Source organism: Centruroides vittatus, unplaced genomic scaffold (assembly GCF_030686945.1).
Source record: "Centruroides vittatus isolate TY-2023 unplaced genomic scaffold, ASM3068694v2 contig_1620, whole genome shotgun sequence".
NCBI lineage: Eukaryota > Metazoa > Arthropoda > Arachnida > Scorpiones > Buthidae > Centruroides > Centruroides vittatus.
Genome location: NW_027120986.1, coordinates 369,460 through 395,220, shown reverse-complemented (window position 1 = coordinate 395,220; position 25,761 = coordinate 369,460). Strand labels below are relative to the sequence as shown.

The following is a 25,761-nucleotide window of genomic DNA, read 5'->3' as shown; positions in this document are numbered from 1 at the left end:
TTTCCCAAAGCTTTGGAGGTTTTAATTGATCCCTAGCATTTACACCAAAAATGGTTGGCTTTTATTGGCTGATTGTAGAGACACTGTTTACGTTAAATGACGATTAACAGTTGAATGATGTCTAGACATTGCATTTTAATCCATGGTGCAGAGAGTCATTGCAAAAGACAATGATAGTCTATTTCTAACTATCTAAACAAACTTTGAGAGAACATTGGCTATTACTTTCTTTGCTTTTACTTTCATCTTTTAGTTGTTGTTCAACCAATTGTTTGCAACATCAGAAACTCAGATAAGGTCACCAGTTATCCTTTGAAAGCTTCCAGTAAATAAAATCTTAACTGACGAATAACAGTTAAAGACAGCCTGAACAACAAGCCTTTCCATTTAGATGTTTAATGTCATTCTCAGTACAATTTAATACTGTATATGAACAAATCTACATTTAGAAAATCTATAACAACTTCAAAATTTGTCTTTGGAATAGATTTTTAAAGGATTAATCCAATCTCATATTACTCTCTCCCTTTGTAATTGTCAAGACGAATAATTTTGTCAATTCATTCTGTTTATAACATTTATTAAATTAATAGTATCCATTTTTATATAAACTTTGCACTAACAAATCAATGTGATGACTTCCACTCAAAACATTGTCTAAAACTGCAATTCAGTGAGTCTAGAAAGTCAGTGAAATAACCAGTTTCTAATACCTGTCTAAACTGTGGCAAACAAGAAACATCTCTGCAAATGCAGTCTGCAATATCTGTAAACTTTGTTGGTGTCTAAACATTGTCTCTGCAATCAACCATTATGTTTTAAATGATGTAACAACCAAAATTATTAAGCTCTATGTAGTTTTATTAAATATTTGTAATTTAATACTGTATAACTATTTGATACTTAATACTGCTGAATTTTTCTTAAACAAGATCATTAAATACAAATATATTCATTTGTCACAACTATGTTACAAAAGTATTTATAATCTCTAGTTTATTTTACAGTAATACTTCGGTTATCGTCGGTTTCGGTTTTCGTCGATTTTTTCGTGAAAAATTTGTCTTGGTTTTCGTTGATTGCCTTGGATTTCGTCAGCATGCCCAAGTGACCTTGCTGCTAATTTTGCGAAAACAAAGGGCAACCCACACGTTTTCCAGCTCAGTGTGGCGTTATTTCTCGTTGTTTGAGCATTACCCCACGACACCCACCATTGGCCAATGTTTCCGTTTCCTGAACACTGGGAGTTCGGTCATGGGTTCGTGCTTTGCCAGGACGGGCTGGTCATTGGAGTTTTCCGGGTTTTCTCCACGTCTGTAATGCCCGAATAAGGGCCAGTTATCCTTAAACGGACTTCCCGGAAGGCATTATTTCCCCCGATACGACCATCATAAACACATACAACTACTATTACATGACAATTACATCACACTTTACCATGGGGTGATATAGGCTAGAAGCTCATGTCCAACTAACTTCTACAACTGCATGTCAGAGGGATTCCTTGATGCCTGGCTGGGAACAGTTTACAACCAAAAGGGGTATACCTAGTGCAACACATTAACATATACTAATTGATTATGACTGTAGGTTAAAGGCTCTATATAAAGAAATTGCTATTAATAGAGGATGGGCAATAACAGACGTAACCCATCTGTGTATTCGTTATCAAGAAATGGCAAAGACCCCATTAACACCTACAGCACACCGGGGGTATATAGTATACCGGTGAGAGATGACAGATTTAGCAGAGATCTAATGTACATTGGGTCAACCAAAAGGTTTCTTAAAAAAATGGCTGGCGGAGCATAAATACGATATACATAACAAAAAGCAGACCACTGCCCTAGCAATATATGCTTCTGAAACTGGTGTGAAAGCTAAATTACAACAGGCCAGCCTCATTAAACGCACAGTTCACACCAAGCAAATCAAAATTTTAAAGGCTCTAGAAATATGTAAAGCCGAGCCAAAGGAGAATGCATAAATTTTAAGGAAGTGGCGAACACCTCACATGCCTGGAGGACTTTTTTTGACAATCCTGACAACATTAATAACAAATAGTAATTAACCACTTCCTCTGGGATTTGTTACAAATATACATGCTAAATTTTTTATGTTTAACATTAAAATTAAAAAAATTAACAACAACATTAAAATAAAATAAAAGTTTTGTTTACTTTTATTGTTAATATTAACACACGGTTGTGATTTTTATACATGTTAGAATATTTAACTGTTAATGCACAGATGGGAACTTTTGTATTTGTTTGAATATTTAATCGTTAGCAATTTTAAAATTTCTATTTAAGCATTCAAAATTTTTGTATAGAATGTTTTGACCTGAAGCAGATCCCAATTAGGATTGAAAGCACTTGTCGAAGTTTATTAAAAACTTTATTTGCTGATTTGATTATAAAGGTTTATTGGTGTTATTTACTATATAATCACCTGTGAGAAGATTTAGACATCTGTCTAACACCTGTTAGGGAAAATTTTTGAATTGAAACAACTTTACTTCCGGTTTGCATCAGAAGTTTGTATATAGTTAATCAGGGACTCCTGCCCATAAGGTTTTCATATTTCATCTATCTAACTCCATTCTCAAGATTAAGGAAAGACAGACAGATGAACAACAGTGGGAATTTATAGGTCTACAAGTTTTTCAATTTGAATGAAGCCCAATAATTTTAAATGAGTAATATACAATTGGTCTGAGTAGCTTAATGTAATGATGAAAAATTATATTGAATGAACAACATATGAAAGAAAAAAGATGAAAATTTGCTGAGAATAATCTCTTGATAATAAAATAATTTGCAATTATGTTACTTTATCTATGTTAAACCTTTTTGAACAGTGTCATAAATAATTATACTAATATGCTAAATGTTTTCCAAAAGCACAATTCTGTTTACCAGTAGTAGTTTGCAATAGAGAATGGAATTTGATATTAGATACAAAAAAAATCTACATATGAATTTATTTTATAAAATGTTTTTACAGCTGATATGCTATCATAGAAATCATCATATGACTAATATTTGATCATTATGCACACTATTGATAATCTGTTTATTTGTTTTGTAGCAGTCTCTAAAATTCTAGTAAATTCTATATGAAAAGCTAAATTATATGTAATATTGTTCATTATTAATAATAATAATAATGAAAAAGTTAAATATTTTTATCAAAATCTTGAGTTTGATTTTTATTAACAGCACATCAAAATTGTAATAATGTAATTATATTTAATAAATTATATTACTTATCTAAAAAAACATATGATCAAAGAATCTTAAATGTTTGATTACTAATAATCTTAACTATAAAACAACATTGAAAGGACCAAAGAATTTGTTTTATTTTTTAGTTATTACGGTAAGGCCCTGCTTAATACTGATTCAATATAACGTGGTCTGCTTGAAGTCTAAAAAAATGCTCAAAATTGATGCCGATTCAAATTAACGTGACATTATATACGAATCGAATGATAATGCACAATTATTCCCAAACACGAAACCAAACAGCAAAAGGTAGCAATTCGTCTTAGTGCTGTATGCTGTACTTTCCTTAAATTTATGTTTGGTGCAATTTTGGGAAAAATATAACATCACAAATGCCATAGGCAATATTGACTTCGCTTGGCAAAAATTAACTGATAAATGCATGAACGGAGTGTGGAAGAAGGTATGGCTGAAGGTATTGAATTCTCAACGAGACGAGCCTATCATTAGGTTGATCAAATTGTCAGCCTAATCGATACAACAAGACTAGGAGATGTAAACGAGCAGGATATTGAGGAGTTACTGCAGGTTTCTGGTGAGAGCCTTTCTAATGACAACCTTCAAGAACTGGCAGAACAAGGAATTCATGTAGAACTGGAAAATAAAGATTCTGAAAATGAAGAACCCAAAGAATTTCTATGCAGATTTCTTTAGTAAAAGTTTGGTAACAATAACCAAAATCATTGATCAAATTGTAGCAAATGATCCAGATTTTAATAGGAGTGCCAAAGCAAAACGAAGTGTTTTGGATGCGATTTTCTGCTACAGACATTTACTTAAAGAAAAAAAGCAACAAATAAAACTACATGACTTTATCGTAAAAAACAAGAATTTCAGAAAAGCCTGGACCTTCATCACAAAATATGAACTTTACATTTCTGTGTGCATATGTTTGTTTGTTATTTAACATATATTATTATACAAATCAATATAAAAATAACGTAAAATTTGCTTATTTTTGGTTGCATGTTCTCATTTTCCTATTTTATGTTAAAATGATCTTGTTTAACACTGTTTCGCTTAGCGCTGTGTTATTTAGGAACTCATCCTCCGCATTAAGCGGGGTCTTACTGTACAAAACATTACACATGAATATGACAATACCTTATAGGTAATTAAATAGCTAGAATTTTAAAGCTGAGGTTCCATAAATAGTATCACATTTATAAAAATAAAGGATTAATGAGGTTGCAAAGTCCTTATGTTGCTAATTGAATTCTCTTTGCAAATTGATTTTGTTCCCGAGTTGTTCTAGATATCATTTTTCATGCTGATAGCATAAGTCATAGAGAAATTCCTGATGACTGTTGTTAATGTCTTCATTTGTTATAAGATAGAGAATTTGTTAATTTTCTTCACAGTCAATTGGGTCATGATCATCTAATTCTCTTGGAGAAAACACTCAATCTTTTTCCTATTATGTGCTCTCTGGTATTCATGCTGAAGTCCTATCAAAAATATTTAACAATTAATCCAGGACACTTACAAGGATTTTATAGCCAACTATAGATTGCTTAATCAAGTATGATAGATCTGAAAGACCCAGAGAGGGGAAAAAAATGTTTTTTGGATAAACAATGCAAATTTCACTGTTTAAACCATAAATGTTTATATTTAGCTAAAATTAATTAACAACTTTAAACACACTAAAACCTTTTTTATATCCCAGTATGAACAACTTTAGATAAAAACTAACATTTTCAACCAGAAACTTGGTCTTCGTCAGGCTATTGACCAGTATAAAATTCGAAACTGGAATTCGAACATGTTTAAAATTATTTTAAATTCCAAATTATTTAAAAATTGGAAACTAAGTTTTGCCGTACATGCTACTGAAGTGATAAAAATATTGTTACATCCCCACAAATAAATAATACGATGTACAGTACATCATGGACACCGACTGTGAACCAGTCAATGATACATACCTAAACAGGTTACAGGTGAGTGAAACGATTCACACAAACTCCCTTGGCTAGGGCGTGGAAGTTGAACAGGGTGGTGGTTGCCTCGCCGGATACTCCTAGGCTATTTGCGTTCGCAAAGGTGCATAAACTGATACCTTCCCTGAGACCCATTCTGGATAAATCCAGATCTCCTACTAAGTTGCTTGACAATGTGGTACACAACTTTATATCTGAATGCTTACAGGGGTATGACTGGAATGTCAAGAATTCCAATGATCTAATTGATAGTTTACGACAAGTTAAGGCAACAGATGTTGCTTGCATTACTGTCTTTGATTTTGTCTCCCTATACCCCTCGAGTAAAATACAACCCTGCTTATGTGTACTCAGGGATCTGTTACTAAGCCACAAAGAGGCAAGTACACATTGTATGCATGTATTAGAGCTAACACACCTCTTATGCTATACCTCATTCTTCTGCTTCAACAACTCTATGTATTTACAAAAACATGGCATACCTATGGCAGCTTTATCTCAGGGGACTTGTGCGAATTAGTAGTTCAACAATTGGAGCAAAAGATCATACCTCTATTCCTACCCAACATCCTAGTTTATAAAAGGCATGTAGATGACATCTGCATTCTTTGGAAGACTGAGCCCAACATAAATGATTTCATGGGTCACATGGGTTCAGAGACCACAGAGTGCATGCACTTAGTTTCCAACCCTTTTTCTTACAAGATCTCTGCATTCCATGCACTAACTAGATGGGTGGAACTAAAGTGCATTGAAAACAGCGGTAAAGCACGGGTATAGTCGAAGCATGATACATAATTTATCGCGCAGGTATGCCAACCTACTAACGGCACGCCACACACACAGCACATATGTAAAGCCTAATGACACCCATAATCATAGTAGCAACCAATCACGCACAGTGGTGCAATACAACCAACACCTAAGTTCCACTCGTAAAGAAATTGCTACCCGTAAAGGCACAAAGATTGCATATAAGAGATCTAACATAGTATATGGGCTGTTGTGCAATGACAAAGACAGGACAGAGGAAAGTTGAGCACTGAGTGTCTATAGCTTCCTCTCAGAACCACAGATTCCAGCGAGATCTAGTATACATCAGATCCACGAAGCGCTCACTAAGCAAAAGAATATAGGAACACGGGTATGATATCGCCAAGCAAAGGCATACCACCGTCCTAGCTAACTATGCCACAGACCTTGAAATACAAGCCGACCTCCATAAGGCCAAATTGGTAAAAATGTCAGATCAGGTTCAACACCTTCACAACCTGGAAGCATTGGAAATATACAAAGACGGCCTGGCCGGCAACTGCATTAATGTGAAAGATGCCACCAATATTTTATATGCATGGAGGTGATGCTATGAGAAAAAAGCATGAGCAACACTAGCATGTTGCTAACGTTTCTACACCAGCAAATACATCGTATTATTTGTGTGTGGGAATGTAACAATATTTTTATCACTTCAGTAGCATGTACGGCAAAAATTAGTTTCCAATTTTTAAATAATTTGGAATTTAAAATAATTTTAAACATGTTCGAATTCCAGTTTCGAATTTTACACTGGTCAATAGCCTGAAGAAGACCAAGTTTTTGGTCGAAAACGTTTTTATCTAAAGCTGTTCATACTGGGATATAAAAAAGGTTTCTAGTGTGTTGATTTATCTTTCCCAGGAATTGTGCAAGTAGTTGGTTTTATAAACAACTTTACTAAACCCAATACATTGCAATAGCACACCATCAACTGCCATAAATCATCGGGCTATAATTTATTAACAACAACGATAATAATAACAATAAATTACAAATAAATTTATTTGTAATTTACATTACGTTATTATTACCAAATTATAGCCCAATGATTTATGGCAGTTGATTGTGTGTTATAGATTTAGCTATCAAAATTTAAATTATTACTCTTTCCAACTTTACAGTATTGTTATATATTTTCTGATATTTTAGAAAACACTACATGTATAAAAAAAATTTAAAATAAAGTTTATATTCAGTATTTGTAGAACAACACATTCATAAATATAGATAAAATTTACTTATTAAAATTTCATCAAGATTACATTTTTTCCTGAAGAATGTTGTTCTAAAGGTTAAAGTAATTGTTATTTTCAAAAAAATAAATTCAAAATTTCAATTATAACTATATTATTTTAATAATCATCAGTTTTTAAAGCTTCGTTTCTTGCTTGCTAAATAGCAGGACTATGTTTGTGGACATACTTATTAAATTAGTAACAAATATCTATTATTGTTTAGAAAGTTTGGTGCTACTATATCGAATTGCAATATTTAAATGAGAAAAAACCTTGCGTGTTTCCTAATTATGGATACTTTTTAAGTTTATTTGCATTTAATAAGATAATAAATTTTATTATCACTTTTAAAGTAGAATTTAATCTTTGACAATGTTTCATTCTATGCCAATATTCATTTGATTCTAGGTAAAACATCAAATAAATGCTACAAATGTGTATGTAGCTTGTAAATGATGCACATAAGAGTAATAAAATAAAATCAGAAATGAAGTACAGTAGAGTCCTGCTAGTCCAAACACCGCTAATCTGAACATGTTTGTCAATGGAGAAGAAATTTTTTAGCTTGCAAAATATACTTTTTTTTTTTTTGTGTTTTCCAGTTGAATTTAAATGGTATTAATGGTACAAAAAGATTTAGGATTCCACAACAAAAAAAAAAATTGTATTTTATTGTAATACTGTATTAATACTGTACAAAATTAATAAATCAGTGTTTGACATGGCCTATTAAAACAGCAGATCTATACTGTACTTACACACAAAAACAGAAACAAAAGTCATTGATCGTGTTGGATCTATATAAACCAGACCTGTTTTACTGCTTGCTTCTGCATTATTTCAATTATTCAGCTAATCTGAAAATTTGCTAATCCAAACAGGGCTCAGTCCCAATTAGTTTGGACTAGTGGGACTCTACTGCATATCTGTATTTATAATCATTAAGTCTCCAAATATGGTTTTGTAAATAAATTTACACCATAAATAACTAAGGATTGAAAGCACCTGTTTGAAAGAGCAGACAAAATGCTAGAAAATTAAAGGTGGATTAGTTAGTTATTCCAATTATTATAGTTAATTTGATTACTTAAAATTTTTACCAAAAATTGTTTTGATATGAAAGATTTGAGATAATATTTCTAAATATATTTTTAACATATTAGAAATTATATTATCATCTAGAAGTATGAATTGCGAGAGATCATTAATGAATAGCTTAAATACATTTTTCAAAGCTTGATGTTTCAGATGACAATTTGTTAAAAATATTTAAAGAAAAAGATATGTACAGATGTAAATATTAAATTTTTAATAAAAATATTAATAAAAGAAATCAATATATATTATTTAAATGTTTATAGAATTAAACAGTTGAATTGTGTGCAGTTTACATATATATGCACAATAGATAGGTATGAAAAAGGAGATTTGTCATAATATCAGAGAAAAGACAAGTTAAAAATTTTAAAACACTGATAGGAAAATGTCATATGAGTGTTCTGAGAAAGTATGACTCATGATAATCCAATATTTTCCTCTAAGATTTTTAGACAGTTCCTACCATTCAAGATAAAATACTATGTTTTCATGTGTATAATCTGCAGAGAATTTCTAGAATGAAAATAAAGCCTTTGCATTCCATATCTTGCGTTTATGGGAGCAATAACTGTTCCGTACATGCAACTTCTTAATTACAATTTAAAAATCTATACTTTTGTAATCCAGACAGTTTCATACTGTCTTTTAACTACATAACTCAGATTATACACACAAAAATACAGTACTTTACTTACATTAGTCTATTCAGTTGTAAAAGTATTAAATAGAATTTGTAGAATTAATAATATAATTCATAATAATTCAAAATATTACAGAATAAATTCTGTAAATATTTTGAATGATATTTTTGTTTCTTAAATGTAACTAGTATCATAAAAAAAAGATATACATAAGCTGTATGACAATAACATTATAAAATAAGTATGAAGGTAAATGTGTTACAAATAATAAATAAACATATATATATATAGGCTATATAAGTTGACCAGATGTCCCGCTTTTGGCAGGACAGTCTCGATTTTTAACAATTTGTCCCAAGTCCTACGGCATTTTAAAAAAGTCCCAAGCTTTGGAAAGATTAAATTTTTGTCAATTATGTGTCATAAATTTATGTCTTATGTTTAAGATTTGTAAGGATCATTTTGTATCACACGTATCAGTACCAAGTGTGTATGAGCATTGGAAATAAAGAAATCTGCACCAACAAAACTCTTTGTGTTCATGGCAAAGACTGACAGAAAATGGTTTGGGGTGCACAACTGCAGCAACAGAGCAGTGCACGTTCACAGGCTATCCAAACAAGCAAACATTTTGTTCGTTGCATGTTACATGGCACAGGGCTCTCATCTGTCACCACCTTAGAAAGCTAGCAACTTAGTGAAAGTAAGCACATCAGTTTGCATCGTTCTATTGCTAGCAGTGGGGCTGAGTTCAATTTGGTTACGACAGTATTATATAATAAAAAAATTACAATAATAAAGTGACATTCAAGGCAAATTCAGAGGAAAAGTAATACAAGTTGGTATTATTATTATTATGTTGGGTTAAGAGAGATATACTTGGTTAACACCAGTGGCTGTGTACTATGCTGGACCAAAACAGAAATTAAAGAAGTGTATCAGTGTGTGTGTCTGTATTCAGGAATTTTCTCACAATATGACATGTATTCAATATAGTGGCCTTCTGTAGTGTGATGTATGTGTTTCTATTCAATTGTAATGTGCCCAGGTTTTTGTGTAGTGTGTGTGGTATGACACCTGTAGAGGAGAGAACAACAGATACAATAAGCACCCTATCCATCCTCCACAGATGCCTTATTTCCTGGGCAAGTTCTGTGTACTTGCTAATTTTTTCAGTGCATGCGTTTTGTATATTGTGAGTGTTTGGAATGGATATGTCTATAATGTATGTGATTTTATTGTGTTTGTCAATGAGTGTGATGTCTGGTCTGTTGTGGTAAATTGTTTTATCTGTGATTATGGCTCTGTCGTAGTACAATTTGTGCGTGTTGTTTTCCAATACTGTCTGTGGAATGTATTTGTAGTATGGTTCGTGGATGTCTACTAATTTGTGCTTCTTTGCAAGCTCTTGGTGTATTATATTTGCTACTTGATTATGTCTGTATAAATAATCTGTCTGTGCCAAGAGCTTGCAACCAGAGGTGATGTGTTGTATAGTTTCTGGCATGATGTGACATTTTCTGCATGTGTCATTTGTGAGTGTTGTATCTTTGAGTATGTGTTTTCTGTAGTTTTTAGTATTTATGACCTGATCCTGTATGGCAATCATGAAACCTTCTGTCTCCCAAAGAGGCATCCCCGAGCTAAACCAGCTGTTTGATGCAGTTTTGTCAAATTATTATTATTATTATTATTTAAAAAGAAATACAGGAGATTAAAATATTAAAATAATTATCAAAATATAGTTTGTCATAGGTACTTTATGACAATTTTAAAGATTTATAATAGTATATATGTAAAATTTACAAATATAATAAATATATGTTGGAAATTTTAAAAAATATAATACAATACAATTTTTTCATTCTTTGATGATAAAATTTGGTTGTTCCAGAAGTTTTTTTCAATAAGACAACCACTCCCCGTCAATTTTGTCTTGCTTCACTAATGTTAAAATCTGGCCCATCTTAATATATATATATATAGTATTTATTTGTACAATTTTTAAAATCTAAGTGTCATATTAAAAAAAATGTGACAAAGTTTTATATAAAGCATTACGTTTTGTAGTCTTAAATATATACCAAATTCTTTTAAAAGACAGACATGTGACTTATTAACTCTACATGTAAATTAAATAGATATCTAAACATTCTCAAAGTACAGATTGTTTCACATGTTGGCCAGATAATGTGCAATGTTGGGGCTTTGAAAGTTTTAAAAAGGTCAAGTCCCGTTTTTGGTAACATACAGACTTTATCAAAGATTTGTTAATTCATTCCCTTCATTAAGTAAATAGACTGGTCCTTGCTACTTGCATTTTTTTTAGCCTAGCCAAGATTTGTGAAACAAGCTTGGCAAGGCTTTAAAATACTTAACTTTAAAGTTGTTTTCTTACTTCTGTGTAATACTGAATCAAACAGCCTTTTTTCTTTAGAGTATTATTCATTACTTTCTTTCAATGCCATTGGTAGTTGAACATCAATAATTGGAAATTACAAGGTGTAGTAGTAAAAATCTTGAACTATTTAATCCATCCTTTTCTTTGGTAAAGTATTAATATTTATATTTTGACAATCTAACAAGAGGAAATAATAATAAATAATTATCGAAGAAAATATTTTTACAAGCACCTCCCTACAATACACAAAAGTCAAAAACACATGTCGTTAATAATTTCAATAATTCAGAAGTTAAAATTTAATTATTAAAAATTTTTTTAGAGTTAGAATTTTTTTTTAGATAAGTAGTATTGGATAGCAAATTGTTTTTTTGTAACATTCTAAGTTATTAGGTAAGCATTCAGATTTACAACAGAATGGATTTTGATAATTGTACTAACTTATAAGTTGAATGAAATCTTTAGAGATTGTAGTAAAAGTTTAGTGAATTAATCTAAAAATACACACATTAATAAAGATTTTAAAAAAGTTTAATTAGAAAACAGTGGTATGACAGTAAGTTGTAAAGTAGTTTATAACTTGTTAAAGATAAAGATAATGCTTTTTAAACAAAGTTTGTATTTAAAAAAATTCAAATTAAATCACACTTTTTGAAATTAATTTACTTGAAGAATTTATTTAACTGTGTTTCCTTGAAGTGAAAACTTACTAGACAATTTGAACACTTTTAGGATATAATATGCTTGTCATCAAGAGTTAACAAATTTATCCTGATGAGTGTTATACTGTATAAGTTTTTGCTAAAAAAAGAAAATTTACGTTAGTATCATTGTTTTAAATAATAAAGCAATTAAAATATTAAACAACATACAGAAAAATCAGTGTAAAATACTTTTAAATCATCTCATAGTATTAAAGAATGCTAATATACAATAAACTATATATAAACAACAAACAAATATTAATATATTTAAAAGTTACTAATTTAATTTTAATTGTTCATAAATTTTTTAACTCACTAAAGTTAAAAATTTTTTGAATAATATAGAAATATAGAATTCGTAACTGATTATAACTTGTCTGTTCTATATATTATAAAGAAGAACATACGTAAAATATTAGAGATTTTGAAATTATAATGTTGAAATACTTTTATTTATATCAAGTGACTCGTCTCAAAATGGTAATCATCATATTCTCATGAATGTTATAATATTATTATTAGTCTTCTGCGGAATTTATGATATGCCCTTAATGCACCATATTCTGTTATAATTTATTAAATTGAAAAATTTAATTTACTTATTAAAATTCCATATCTGGAAAAAAATAAAAAGGGCAGAGTATTCAAAATTATAGATTTTCATGTGAATAAATCAAGTAAACGAATAATAATTATTGTTATTTTTATCAGAGATTATGTTTGCATCTTTTCATTTAAAATAAAAAATCGAACAAAAGTCTGACTTAATGAAAAATTATCTTATCAATTAGCTTATTATTCAATGGAAATATACTATTAATACACTAAAATTAATAAAACTTATTAGATTTTAAATGTTTGTACTATTTGTAATTAATGTATAAATACAAATCTTAAAAATACTTGAATTTAACATTCTAATATTAGTTAATATTTTGTAAGTTAGCCTGCAATGTTAATTTTTTTTTTTTTTTTTTTTGGTATTATTAAAAGTTAAAATATTGAATATTTTTAACTGAAAAAAGTTCCAAGATGCCAATTTGGGTGTAAGAGTAAGATGACACAAATCAATAATTCATATAACATTTTTCATTTTTGTAATGTAAAAGTATCAAATTTTAATGATGAAAATATTAATTAGTTTTTCTCTCAATGTATATGTATTTGTAATAATTCAATTTAGATAAATAATAACATATCTATTGTGATATGGAAGTTTCTTATCAGAATTACAAGACTGATAATTATTCAGTGTCGTTATTTATTAGAACTTATAAAAAAGAAAAAATAATGCAGCAATGATATCTTTGCTGTCAAAAGAATTTATAAGATACACTCTTAAATTGTAATTCATTTTCAACTGACTTGTTCTAAATACTTAAATGTGCGTAATTGAATCTTCCATAATCTTAATTTTCACTGTATAAATCATAACTTGATTATTCGTACAGAAGTTCAAAGCAGAATAACAAAAAGTGAGGTGTTAAGATAATTTCGTACTTCGAATATAACATTATTTTATCATTAAAGTGCAAAAATATTCTCATGTAATACCTTTAAGTTGAGTTATTGTTAACACTTTTGTTTGAGTAAAATTAAAAACTTGGCAGATGATATTAAAATTTACATTAAAATGTAAAAGATGAAATTAAGATATTGGCATAATGAAGACAATTTTGTAATATTTTATATTTTAATGTACATGGTAATTTTGTAAATTTTTCCATCGACGGAGAGTTTATTATTAACCAAACTGAAGACAAGTCTGCCCAAAAGGGACCACTGATGGTCCCTTTAGGGCAGACTTGTCTTGAATTTGGTTAATAGTAAATGGTAATACTTAATTTATATGATTTTAATTGTTATAAGGATGATTTTGTTGTTTTAAATTATTTAAAATTGAATTTATTAAAAAATTATTTTTAATTTAATTCAAAATAAAATAGAATTTACTTACTCATTGTTTTCAATGTCACTTGTAGCAGTTTGTCTTTCTACAGTAATTGTTAAGAAGTAGAGATCATTAAATTTCTGCAATACAAAGATGAGTATCAGTTCACAATAAGTTATTGAAATATTTGTGCGCATTTCTAAGACATCAAAAATGGAAAAAATTACTTAAATTTTGATTTAAGTGAAACTAAAATTAGTATTTCTTCTTCTAGAAAAGTCTTATTAGGAATATCTGTATTGAATGGTCCCGAAAAAAAAAATTAAAACTAAATCCAGGCAGTCCTTGACTTTTGGACAAATTGCTCTTTCATACATGGCACTTTGATATCTCTAAATAGCTTTTTTGTGTGCTAAACTTGGACTTTTGTAGAATTTCAGCTTGAAACTTATTTGTTGGCTATCTTGCAATGACACTTTCTGCAAGTTTCGGTTTCAATGATAATTTTCACAAGTGATTTTGACATCATCATCTGTTTTCTGTTTAATCTATGATTTTATTGTTCTAAATAATTTGTGTGCATTGTAACATGTAAAAAAGTAAAACATTTTATTACCTTGATATGATTTTATAATTTTTATTTTTGCTACTTTGGAAATAAAACTCTCTTTATAACATGCAATTTTATTATTGGACTTTTGTACACATTATCATTATGTCTGGGAAGTTTGGGATTGCCTATAATCAATTTAAAGTTCATTCTTGAATGAATAAAATGTTACATTCATTCAATGGAAGAATAGCTTACTACAAATGAAAGATTATTATTCTTAACTGGGTGATTAAAATTCATTTGTAAATCTAAAAACAATCTGTTATGACATTTCATTAAAAAGTAACTTTTTTTTATTATTAACTCCCAGGAGGAGGGAATTTCGACATGTATATTATATATAAACACGGCCGTATTCGAATGGAACGTTGTGTGAAAATTTCAAAAGGAATCTGTGAAAAACTTTCGGAGATTAGTAGCTAGGAACAAATTCACATTACATTTTTATTTATATAGATTTAATAAGTTATCAAATTCTAATTTGAACAAAATTTCCCAAACACACGTTAATTTGCACCTATTTATTTCTGATCAGTATTATTATTATTTAGAAAATTAAATTAGAAGTATTTGGAAAATAAACAAACAAATGCAATACTAAAAATAGTTTATGGAACTTTAATTCTGAAAGATTAAAAAAATATATTTAAATCAAAATTGTTCTTTACTTCCATTTAATACTATAACATTGAGAGAGATCATTGACTTAAAACAATTTCATAAAAGCAGAAATGTGTGTATTTATTTATATATAATAAATTATACATTTAAATTTTTCCATTGTTAGTTTAATATTAATTAATCTTAAACATTCAGAAATTTAACCAGTTAGCACTAGATACTGAGAATCAGAATTAGCATCTTAAGTAGAAATTGGGTTAAGTTGTCATTATCATTTTCAGACTTTTCCCCTGCTTTGTCCTCTCTCACATTTAGTGTTTTCACCCGGACAGTCCAGTTTTTATTTCATTGTCTGGATTAACAATTTTGTCCAGGATTTCGTAGAAATTGTGAAATTATGGATGAAACAAAGTACCAGTAAATATTTATTTAAGTTGCTCTTACACAAGTCCCGAACTGGCATGCACATTATTCTTTACATGGTACAATAGCATTGCACATGCATTAGGGACTTCTGTTTGAACAAACCTGACCTGCCATCCAGGTCAGCAATTTTGTAAAGGTGGCAACACTACCCACATTTTACACTTTTGGATTACAGTGATACCTCGACTTACGCAATTTTCAAATATCGTCGATTCATCTTTTGTTTTCTCAGCAACTTCAAGGTGTTTGGTTGTTTGTGATTCAAGTTTGCTGAGTCACTCCCCCCCACACACTATTGTTCAGCTTACATGTTCGGACATGTCACACGGAATCAACGCATAGCTACAATTTATTTTGTGTTATTTATTTCTGTGTTTGTTATATCTATGGAGACTTGAGCGACTGTTCAATTGAAGAGAGTTCAATTGAAAAGGGGTTACAAATTTTAGAAAATATAGACCCCAACGAAGAGCGCATTTCTTCTACAAAACGAGAAATTAAAAAATTATTAGCATGCTACGAGGAAATTTTGCGGGAGAAAAACAATCTTTGAGCCGTCATACGAATTTGTTCGATTTTATGAAGCCTTCTACATCAAAATAACTTCGGTTTACGATTTTAATAATATAATTTGTTATATGTATTATCTAAGATTTTATTAAACATTTTTTCTAAATTATTGTTTTCTTTAGTCTCCGGCCCCAATTAAAAATAATTTGTATGTATTTATGTGCGAAATTATACCTTGACTTACGCGGTTATCGCTCGGTCCCACCTATTGCGTAAGTTTGGGGTATTACTGTATTTTCTATTGTAATTTTTCTCAAACTTGTCATATTGTTTCATTCCAAATTTTTTTTTTATTTTACTTTTTTGGTTGAATTTGTCATATCATCATTTCAAATATTCAAGTAATTTAAATTACAACAGAAATAATAAAATATATTTAAATGCATATATAGACCCTAAAGGAGTAAATATATTGTCATAGGTAAACATTTATATCATTACCATACAGAGGCACCATACATTGGGGCATATGCTCCTCTTTTCATCTCGGTTTGCCTTTTCCTATCCTCAAGGGAGCCCCAAACACAGAAAAATTTGTTACGTCTAGCCTATTCTGCAAATATAAAAAACTAATAAATGATATTTGCCCATTGACCCATGCAACTACATCATATGTTGACCAAAACCCCATTCCTTGTTTTCAAGGCCAAGTTAATTCCGAGTGCAACCAGTGACACCTTATGGGAGCACTGATCTGACATTGAATCGGAGTTTGTAGCTCCTTGCATAATGTACAATGCTCTTTTTATAGCTTGTGCTTCTCTTTTTCATAGTCTGCAGACACTGCTGTTACCATAGTCTCTGATCTTTGGTAACCATCAAGGTGTAGAATCATCTACTTAGTTTTAATACTCAAACTATCAAATTTCATCTATCCAGAAAAAAATGTTTTTGCTACATTAATCTTTACCCCACACTATAAAAACACAACAGTGTATATGTGTTTATTGTGTTTTTATAGTGTGGTGTAAAGATATATATATATGTCAGTTTGGATTCCAATTGATAGTATCACAAATACCAGTGCAATTGAAGAATATACTACAATATATAGTCTATGTTTTATTTATATGAAAATATTCCTGTCCCTATTAAAACCCATTATTCAATATTTAAACATATCTAACATGCTATCATCAAATCATTCAATGACTAATTTTAATATCCAGTTCTTTACATCATGAGACTGCTTTTCATACATTGAAACTTACAGGGAGTTTAGTATGCCTTATCAAAACATTTAAGCAGAGATAGTCATCAGGAAAACAAAAATTTGCTTAAATATTATTGCTGAAACATAATTGATATAATAAATTTATTGCTAGTTTAAGTTTCATTGAAATTCAATACATTTCCATTTTTTAAAAATATTTTTAATGTCTTTAATCCCTTCGGTCACTTACAAATACAGTAGAATCCATTTATTGTAATCAGTCGTACTTATATTGACGATAGAATTAAGCGACAAAATTAAATAAGACTACATTTAATAGAAATTCTGGCATTAGTGACACCGATGTAATATCATTGCAAATTGTTTTTGATAGGATGTTTTTGAAATACTCTTAAGGTGAAATTTATAAAATAAATATGTTTTCCATCTATCTTATTAATATTTTTGTTATCTGTAACATTAGATTATGATAAAGCTGTTTATTAATGCTACGACCATCGACGGCCATTACAATGCCGGCTGGGGACACATTAAGCGCCCACGTCCGACTGCCAGTTGAGTGCCTTGGGAGGACTTGGGCACTGTTTATTAAAATATTTTATGTATGTTAAAAAAATATATGAAACACTTTGAGAAAAAATTAAAAATTCTATTCTCTACAAATTCTTCATATTATAATAAAATATTTAATTCAGTCAGCTATGTAAATAAAAATAAATATGTTGGTTGTTTTGACTTTCTAAAAAATTATCTAATATAATCTAAAACAATGACATTTAATAAAATTTTTCATTTGTCTTTCATAGATTTTTGTAGATATTGAAATGTTATATACATTTTAAAATTAATAATCTGTTTACGAAATTAAAACATTAATATTATGACTAGAAATTCTTACTCATTACCAGCTAGGTTATTGCATAATAAACTTTAATTGGTAAAGCAAGCTAGAATTGAATTATCGGAAATTATTTTATTAAAAAAGATAAAGTTTTAATTTATGAGTTTTTGATATAAGCAATTTTTAATAATAAAAACATTAAAAATGTACAGGAATAGTTTAATATGCATTCATAAAAGAATCTCTGCCATCTAGTTCTTAACAATAATCATCTAGTGAATGTAACCTTGATGAACTCCTACGTATTTGTTTATATTCATCATGAATTCAATTTATATCAATTGTAAAGCTATTTAAACTTTTTAAACTGAAAATTAAACAAGAAAAATATTTCAAAAAATAATATATCTAATAATAATTTATCAAAATTTTATTATTCATTGAAAAATATATAACAAATTTGTATATGTATAGTATAGTAATTCCCTTTAGATTACTTTTATAATCATTTTCAGGTTCTAACAATGTTAACTACTGGTGTTTTATTCTTACATCTAACATTAATTGCATTTAACTTAACTCTAAACATTTATCTTTCATAGATACTACAGTATCATAAAACAAATCCAGAAAATAGATAAATTTCTTTTAGTGTAATATGTATAATAGTTATACAAAAGTAACTAGTAAATTAATATTTTATAGCTTTCTTTATTGAGTATTAACTTGCAATTAGAAACACACAAAACACACAGTGTATATGCATTATGCATGACTTTTTAAATTTAGTACTGTAACTGTTTATAGTAGTTTAAATATTTGTTTCTTAAATTTATTTTTACATGTAAATAACTGAAATTACATATAAAGTAATATGGCAAATAACAAAATTAGCTATTTTTAATTCTTGGCACTAATTTATTTGAAATTTTCATTTGGCTAGATGAGAATACTTTTATTGTCTCTCTTGGATTTGCATCAACTATCGTCAAATATTCTTTATTGTATCTCTGGAGGTTATTACAACTTTAGTTTTTGTCTTGAAAATGTCCATAAAGCTTTATAGGAACAAAACCTATTTATATGTATGTCATTCTAATATGCAGTCATTTATAAATCACAAAATATGCTACACATGAATACATACCTACATGCATTCTCACATTTATGCAAATTGTATATCATGTTAATATGCAAGCATATAGTTTTAACCGAGACTTTTGACTTGCCGTATATATAAAGTAAATATAAAATATATCAGAATGTATCTTCTATTACAGATGTATTACAAATGTATCTTCAGATTCCCCATAACAATGTATGGCCACTGCCAAATTAGTGTAATTATATTTTATTCCTTCCCCATTTAATAATGTTAAAATACTCAAAAAAGAAAAAAATTATTATTAAAAGAAAATTATACGAACATTTAGAAATTATTAAAATAAATGAATGTAAATGATGGTCTAACTATTAGTGAGATTGGAAAACACTTCATGACAGGTAGAGTACATCAGAGATCCCAGACAAATCCCCCTTCCCCCCATCTGGTTATAAGACGGGGTGTTGTGTTTTTGTCAATTTATGTTGATCTCATACAGTGTAATTTGTACAGTTTTATAATGGTTTTAAGATCTTTTAATTTGAATTTTTTAAACCTAATTTTTTACTTATATTTATTAGTTTTATTCAAAACTTTGTTTAATTTTTTTTAAAATTTGTTTTAAACCTTATCCAACCCATAATTTTAACCCATTATTTTTTAGGAAAATTTAAAATTTTATTTATTTAATTTTTTACTTATCTACTTTATTTTTATACAGCAACCTTTTTAAAGCAAATTTTATAATATATTCAGTCAACTTCCCAATTTTCTAATTTCAATTTGTATTGAATAATTAGCTAATGTAAGTAAAAAAAAGATCTTTTGAAAATATCTGTAAACACATATGTATGGTGTAATTTATAAATACAGTATTTCTTTTGCTAAGATCTGTACAAAAAACTAAGGACTCAGGAGAGATCATTAAGACTCTAAATGCATTTCCATTAATAAAGCCTATGTCAATAAGAGTTCCTTGTGTGATAAGTTACTGAAAAAAAGTCAAAAACTTTAGGTTCTTTAAAAAATCCATAGAAATCAGTAATGAGGAACAATTAATTACATGCTAATGGTGATAATACTGTTTTGAAACACTAGTATCATTACTCTCGAACTTAGTATGGAAAAGATCCACCTTCAGATAATGCTATCCAACATTAGTTATAGCAATGTTGCATTTTCCTAGGCACTGGGTTGGGAATGGTGGATCAATTCTGTAGCCTGCTCAACCAATATTTTGTAATGATTTCTTCCTGTGCATCTAATTGAAGGATTTTACTAATTGTTTATGAGCCTCATGACTTCCTTCAATGAACAGCTCAGAATTGTTACTGTGATGTAGACAGTCACATTGCAAATGTTGGATAACACTAAGAGGAAAATTGGTCATCACTTCAAAATCTTATGTGCTACAAAACGCACACATATTGAAGTTGTTTATCATTCTACAGTATTGATTCTATGTGCAATAAAAATTTTTGAGTTACACTTTTATATTCTTTAAACCGTTTTAATTTGTTGTTTCTAGTTGAAAAATTTTAGGACACAGAAACCTTGACAATTTTAGAATAAGCCTATAATGAAATTAATCGTTAGTGTTTGTATGTTTAATTTCAGGTAAAAATACCCATGATTTTGTTCTGAATTAGACTTTTTATGGTTGAAACCTGTTGTTTGATATGTGCACTACGTATAATTATTTTTTATATATATAATGCAATTTTTTCCAGAAAACTGTTAATTTTTCTTAGCACTGAAGGTTACAAATTAACAAAAAAGCATTTGATCTTGCTAAAAATTCCATTATCTTCACGATATCTCATGTTTGGTTTTATCTGAGTTGATTGAATTATCTCTTGTGAACTTCAAGCTAATTCACACAGTTTTTGGCAAAAATATGCTTTTGTTACAAGTTTAACGAAGAATAAATGTTATAAACTAGACTTGTTATTGTATGCAATACTCAATTGAGAATAATGTTGACAAGCAATGTTCCCAGTGACACTATAGCAGTCAACGTATTAAATACACGTACTGCAGGGTGGAACACCCTGCACTGTGTGTGTTTAATAAGATCGACTCTCATTCACTTGAAATAATATAAATGAATTCAGGAAAAGGACATTCATTAAAACCTTTATTTTAACATTAAATGTACAGAAACTTAAATATGATGCTGAAAGTGGTATCCTTGTGCATCTATGCACCTTTGTATACATGTAATTATGTTTAGACTTAGGTAAAATATTGAGGTTGGTAGCTTAAATGCTTTTTTAGAATACTTTTGAGCCAAAACAAAATTGTATAGTGTTTACAGTTATTTAAGAATAGAAATCACACTCTGGTACGGTCTTCCTTTCAAAATTTTGTTTTAACAGAAGTCAGTAAATGGGAGATTACTGATTTTAGGATTTAGTGCAGCATAGATACGATACCTTTGGCTAGTTCCATTGTTGATTCTGTTGTCCAACTCTGCATAAGTTTGCTCATTCATGTAGGGCCAAAAGCATTCAATTGCTTTAAGTTGTAGAACATTTGACACATTTAATGTAAAAAATGTATTTCTCCAGAACAGTCTTGGTGATGGCCAATTTAATAGGACTATCCATGTCTGACCAGAAGTAAACACCATGCTGATGGAAAGTAAGGAAGAAAATCAAATATTCCTATATGCAATCTTAAGCATCACATGAAGTTTATTTCAAACTTTAACAGAATTACTTCAATGTTGTCGATATGATAGAATTGTTAATTTCCAGCACAGTTGTTGCTGTTGACAGTAAAGACTCATCCAAAATAACAATTAAGCCATTTGAAAGTTTCAGTAGTTCATGTAATTTCACAACTTCATTGTTTCCAATTAATTCTGACTGTACTTTGGTACAGAAATTCTTTTCCTTATGATCACAATTTTTTTCCATTTAAAATACAGCATTTGAATTGTTGCAAAATATTGTATTTCTAAGTCATTGGATTTTCTGTCAATCCAAGAACTGCAATGTTTTCAACCAGGTTTTGTCTTCTGACATGTTTTGAGACCTGCAACCAGATCCAGGTTTGCAAGCAAGTGGCTCATTTTTTTATGATGTTAAAGATTGTCTGCCATGGAATTTGCATTTTTATAATGTGAGTAATAGTGTAAGATTTACCTTAATCCTTTGTAAAAACTACCAATTATATTTCTCCTATTATTTTCTTCTAAAAAATTCCGTATTGAGTTCTCGCCCATCAACTAATATTTCTTTTTGCTAGCAATGTTTCTGTAAACAAAAGCAGTTATTAGGCAGCTGCTTTTGATATAGAGGTGCTTCAGTTGTCATGAAATGGTCTGGTAATCCCTAATCCAGTCATGAAGAAAATGTTTCATTTAGAGATCAGTTGAGCTACTGATTTGGTACTTTGGATTCTAGCTTGAATTTCAGTCCCTCAAAAGTTGTATCCGGGTAATAGTCGATCCCATAATTTTGACCTTAAAAAATGGTCTAAAAAATTCAACTTTTACGTGACTATATACGGTATTTATATATATTTTAACAATATTTACAAAAAATTAAATAAATAACATCTGCCAAATTGTATATGCTTGCTAAGCGTGCAAAAATTTTTAAGTTTCTGTCACCCACTTGACTATTGCCCAGTTGTGTACCCATCATAGAATGCCAGATAAAAAGAGGTTCAACTTGTAGTAAAAAATATTATTAAAATAAACCTATGCAGTCTACAGGCCATTTGCTATATTTCTTTTATTCTACTATTAGTTATATTAATATATATTTATTAATAATTCAAAACTCAGAGTAAAACAGATATTTATAATAATGCATTTCTTATAAGTATTTTACATTAGAAATTGACTATTCTCATATGTTTTACTATTTTTATCTAGCAAATATTAGAATTAAGTCAAATAGAGATTATATAATTTAAAGTGTTTTTGTTACATAATTTTATTTCAAAAATAAAAATGTGATAAACTACATTAGGTGTTATTGATAGAGAATTAAACTATAAATTAGTCTTTTCTTTTTTAATTTTGATTTCACAAACTACAAATGTATCTAGAACAAGTTAGGAACAAAATTTTTTTAAAAACAACTTGATTAATGGATCTTTTCTGCCTAAAAAAAAATATTATTGTTCTTTAAATTATTGGTACACCAATTATAAGAAGCTATGAAGATAATTTTAATTTAGTTAATTTTTTTTAAGTTTGAATTACTGACCCAGGCAAACTTGGCTAAGAAGTATCAATTATATAAATGAAAGATTGTAGGAAACAAAATGCCAAGGACTGCAAGTCCCATTATTGTGGAAGTTTGCCATAAGAGAAGCTGTCGTAGGAATATGTTTAGTTAGACATTGCCATGGTGCCCATTTAAATTTAAATTTTACATGTATTAAATAAAATATTCCTTCTCATTTTACTTATTTGCATTTTGTAAATTCATATTTAGAAAATTTTTGTATATTCCACATGGTTCAAGTGTTTTATTTGAATTCTTATGATGCATTTTGAATACAATTGAAATTGTAATTTGAGAGTTTATGCACAATGGATCTTTTAGGTCAAGGTGCATTTAGTCTACTGGCCCTTACGTGTACAAAATACAAATATAACCTGAGGGTAATTTGTTATAATTGAAACAACAGTTTTCAATCTACCTATGTTTTTTCAATAATAAGTTAAGGATTTTGGTTTGCTGCTACCAGTGAATAGTACATTAATTCTTTTAGAAGAACTGATGCATTTTTCTTTACCTTTATTAATACCATTAAAATTAAAACAAACACACACATTTAGGGAAATGCCTAAAACAAATCCAAATTCAAACTGCTTTTCTCAGAGTAAAAACATTTTAGCAAATGATGGTTTTGGACTATGCCCCTCATTGATATTAATACTTTCTATTGTCTTCTGATGGGTACAGGGCAAAAGCACAAGTTTTTGCTGAAGAAAAACAGTTTGAAGTTTCTTTATTAAAAAAAACTTTAGTATAGTTTAAGATATAAATTTCAACAATAAAATGTAAAATATTTATTTCATAATTAGTTGTACACATTGACAGATAAACACCCTACAAAATCAGATTCATTACTCTAAAGCTACACCAATGGGCTATATTGGGGCCTAACGCCTCCCTCTAGGGACAAATCACTCAGTAATTCAAAAATTATCATCACCGAAATATAGCCCAATATTTTAAGGTGTAGCACATTGACAGTTCCAACCAATATGACAAAATACTTATTTTAGTAGATCAATTAAAAATACCAATCATAAAACTAAAATTGTACAAGTTTTCATATGTAAGTCATCATTTTATTTAGTCTATTTTGAAAAGTTCATAATTCAAAATCCATTTAAATATTCTATTGAAATATATTTGTTTTAATTAAAGATTAGTTTTTATTTTCAGATATGAATGTATATGTTTAATAATTTGTTTTTAAATTATTTATCAGTGTATTAAATGAGATATTTTAAATAATCAGGTACGACCTTGGACATTTTTCCCGCACAAAAGACAGACGAAAGGATTTGAAGAAAAGTTTTGATAGTGTCCTAGTTAGATAAAGCATTCCTGTAGCTTTAACCTGATCTAAATTTTCTTATTAAAAAGATACACGATTAATAATCTTCTGTCATAATATCCCCAGGATTATCGAAATATAAATTAAGATGGAATAGTTTAATAACTAAAATTGTTCCATCTCTCCTCAAATAGCTCATTATTTTAATAAAATGTTAATTTAGAATTGATATTATTTTTATATTTTCTAAATGAAGAGAGTTAATTTTTGCACAATTCAAACAGTAACAGTTATTTTAAATTATCATACCTGGATATCTAATACTTTGTAGAATTTTTAAATGAATTATCTTCATTTAATAACAGATTGTTAAACTTTGGAATTTGAAAAATTATCCTTAGAACTTCATGCCACGAGTGTACATGTAAACGTTTTATGCATATTAAACTTTCTATAACATTAATTACATATCTTAATTATATCAATACATATCTCATTTTACATCAATAAAATTTTAATGATTGAGATAGTTACTTAAATTAATATAGACAAATTTTTAAATGTTTAATATTAAATTTATTTAAAAAAAAAAAAAAATACTATATTTATAGCAGTTTCGACCTTTAAAATAGTTTAAAACTTAATACATATTCACATACACAATAAATGTGGGCTGGGAGAGTAGGCCTATGCCCCAATTACAAAATATTTTTCCACCCATAATTGTAGAAAAGCAGCCGGAATAATAGCATAATGCTTTTTTAATATATTAAAAAACATTTTTAAACATTAAGTATTATAAATCGTCCTCTTTTTATAAAAAAATAATTAATCGCAGATTGATGAAATTGTTATCTGGTGCTTTG

General features: G+C 28.8%; 1 protein-coding gene and 1 long non-coding RNA gene across 3 annotated transcripts in view; one reads left to right on the top strand and one right to left on the bottom strand.

The window, feature by feature from the left end:
* The window catches only part of orb (polyadenylation element binding protein orb), a 59,356-nt gene that overhangs the window by 2,495 nt on the left and 31,100 nt on the right, over positions 1-25,761 (top strand).
* Positions 4,585-25,729, bottom strand: LOC136968824 (uncharacterized). 2 transcript variants are annotated; one of them, XR_010879707.1, is made up of 3 exons: positions 25,555-25,729; positions 14,083-14,156; positions 4,585-4,735 (listed from the first exon to the last, which is right to left on the bottom strand). It is a non-coding gene; the product is annotated as an uncharacterized lncRNA (long non-coding RNA). The 2 variants fall into 2 exon arrangements; XR_010879708.1 differs by lacking the exon at positions 25,555-25,729 and adding an exon at positions 25,205-25,336.